The 3,203-nt window shown below is 38.4% G+C and overlaps 1 long non-coding RNA gene across 1 annotated transcript; it reads right to left on the bottom strand.

Moving 5' to 3' along the window:
• Positions 1 to 481: 481 nt before the first annotated feature.
• Positions 482 to 2,719, bottom strand: LOC122819924. The gene is made up of 3 exons (XR_006368686.1): positions 2,681 to 2,719; positions 750 to 858; positions 482 to 611 (listed from the first exon to the last, which is right to left on the bottom strand). It is a non-coding gene; the product is annotated as an uncharacterized LOC122819924 (long non-coding RNA).
• Positions 2,720 to 3,203: the final 484 nt, after the last annotated feature.

Here is a 3,203-nt window from a genome sequence, read left to right on the forward strand (position 1 = left end):
TTTGTCTGATGATGTGATCCTCCCAGTAATGCGAATAAGAGTCTAACCTCAAGTCCCGCCCAGTGGAAAGTCTTTGCCAGCAATAGCTGCGTCTCCATTGTAAATGTGTAAAACATGTTGACACTACTGTTGAAAAAATGTCTCAATTTTGGTGTTTCCATCAAATTAGAAACGCAACGAAGACGTTTGTTCACACGACAAGCTGTTAAAAATATAAATATATTTGGTCATTGTGCTTCTTTTTCTAATTAGTGTTTCTGACTATAAAAATATATTTATTTAATCAAACAACCAACAGAGTGGAAAAGAAAAACATTTTCGATCGTCTTTTTAGTTTTTGCTGGCCTTGAAGGGCAAGTGGGGAAAAAAAATATTCACTTTCCCAAGTCTAGTTTTTATCTTCCCATCCGACACACAGGGAAAGAAAGAATATATTAAAGTTTTTCCCCCAAATCCTAAAGAAAAACATTTTTGCAACTCACGGAGGAGGAAGTCTGCAGGTTTGGGTTTGCTTTGCTGCAGCAGATTCTGCTCAGCTCTCCTTCATCGCACTCCAACATGGAGTCTACCGAGCATCAGGGGCCGCTTGACGAAAACGAGGAGAAAGAATTCTATAAAATAAATCCGTAAAACTGAATCAGAACTGAACCCTCCAACGTGAAACTGAGCCAAGCACATTAAATCCACCGAGGTCTGACTGAGTGTTGAGTTACATAGGGTAAAGAAATTTCTGGGCAGTCAGAACATACATGTCGACATCGCTGACGTCGCTGCAGGGAGATCTGAAACCGACTGAATCTGCACCGAACAGCTCACAGTGAGGAGTGGGGCTGATTTTCCTCAGACTGACGCTTCAGTCTGGTGCCAGGAGAAAACAAGCATCACTGGAGGCATTTCAAACAACCAGCCAGGAGGCAGGGCGGTAAAACATTTCCTTAAGTAAAACAAATTATTTTTTTGTTTATATATATATATATATATATATTTATATATATATAAGTAAAACAGTGTTATTAAAAGTAGTTCTCTTTTCCTGATATTACTAAAGAAGATGATAAGGGACACTGGAATAAAAAAAAAAAATCTGTCTTTCTCAGAATTCTGACTTATTTTTTTCTCAAATTTTCAATTTAATTTCGGAATTCCAACTTTCTCTGGAGACTGAAGTCATAAATCACAGAGTTGTCATATTTCTGAGAGAAACGTTTTATTTTTCCTCCCAGTGGATGTTTTTGCTCTTTTGTAGGTTACAGGCAGTAATGGCATAGTTACTTTGAAAAAGTAACTTTAATCGGACTACTGAATACTCCTTGAAAAAGTAACTTAGTTATATTACTGACTACTTGATTTGGAAAGTAACTAAGTTACATTAAAAGTAACTTTTTAGTTACTTTCAGCAGCTGCTAACAACAACGCTCTGCCTCCTGTGAATATCACATTGAGCTTTGCCAATACTCTTTTGTAAGCTATTTTATAATGGTAACATCAACAATGTGTCTCCACTGATAAGGTTGAACTGAAGCGGAGATTGTACAAAAAACAGTACAAAAAATAAAAAACATGAGTAGTTTGTGTGGTCCACTGTTGTCTGGAAAACTCTAAGAAGGATTGTAAAGCCCCCCCATTCCCTCCCCCAGCCTCCAGGTTCTGTGTTACGGCCCTGCGTTTGGTGTCACTGCGCACAGAGCTCCTCCTGCAGCTCCACAGCTAAGATGGCTGCACAGATTTGTGACACATATTAATATTAATAATTATAATTGCGTTAACTTGCCATTATAATTATTGGCAACTACGGACACGTTCATTCGTGGCTGTTTTCACGTTTATTGCGCTGTTCATATTGGTCTCGATGTTTGCCGTTTTCTGGAGCGCAACGTGAAGCTCGACGTCATTCAGAGGTAATATATTAACTTGACATTAACAAAGACACAGCGAGACGGATCATCTGGGAAATGATGGACAAGGAGAGACTGAGTAAAACTACCTTAATGACGGACAAATTCTGGGATTTATTATGAGTCTCTGCTTATTCCAAAGCCCAAATGAGCAACTTCACGTTCAAAAACGAGCCCAAAAAGCGCAACCCGCCACTCATTAATTTGCAAGCGACTTAAAAAAAAAAAAAAGCCGCTTATAATAATCGGACTTGGCGACAGAAACTCAAAATAGTTCCAGTTTTTCCACCAACAAAATGCGCATCTCCCTCCATTGTTTACATTTCTGTCGCATAGAGACGTCGGTCACTCGACAAGACGCGTAGAGGAAATACGATTAAATAACAAAAGAAGATAGTAACGCACAGTGATTTTGATAAGTAACTGTAGTCTGACTACTGGATTTGAAATAGCAACGCCTTAGATTACTCGTTACTGAAAAAAGTGGTCCGACGTCAGTAACGCGTTACAAATTAACGCGTTACTGACATCACTGTTTACAGGTGATAATTGGGACAACGTGCTTCAGTTAGTGTTCACCACCTCAAATACATTTCTGATTTATTCCATATTTCTATAGTTGGCCGTAATGCTTTACTTTAAATGTTGCTATGGTAACTTTGCGTCGCTCACTAGCCCAGGTTCATGTCTCATTTAAAGCTAACACTTCCACACCATTTGATAATTATGAACGTTTCTTTGGTTTCATTGTGCATTTCTAGTCATTTTTTTCTCCTTTTACTCACCACCACTGACGGGAGGGGCCGGCCCAGCACTTCCTGTTTAAATGATGTCACTGATTACATCACTGGGTTCCACCAAATAGAGGGGTTGTCTTTTGTGTTGCATCGTTTGTTTTCTTGAAAGCAACTTTTTGAGGTGCCCTGCATTAAATATTTTATTTTGCTGACAATTTAGTTACGTAGATGAGTTTTATTTATTTTTTTTTTAAAAGAAAGAAAAAAAATGATGTTAAATAATAAAATGATCAGAAGAACTTGGAACTGGCGGCTGCAGTTCATACGGATGAAATTGTCAATAAAGTTGCACTTACTGCACATCTTTTGATAGCATGCAGCTCAATTTGATGGATTTTCTGACTTTTTTCAAACAACTATAAGCCTCTATGTTACATTTAAATCTTGTGTGCATTGTAAGAAAATCCACAATACCTTCCAACCGATTCTTCCTTTTTATGAAAGTCTCTTTTAAGCTCTTTTGTCCCCCCCACCATGCAGCGGATCCCGCTCGGTTCTTCGCCTCAGATGT

The sequence above is a fragment of the Gambusia affinis genome, linkage group LG02 (genome assembly GCF_019740435.1).
Source record: "Gambusia affinis linkage group LG02, SWU_Gaff_1.0, whole genome shotgun sequence".
Classification (NCBI taxonomy): domain Eukaryota; kingdom Metazoa; phylum Chordata; class Actinopteri; order Cyprinodontiformes; family Poeciliidae; genus Gambusia; species Gambusia affinis.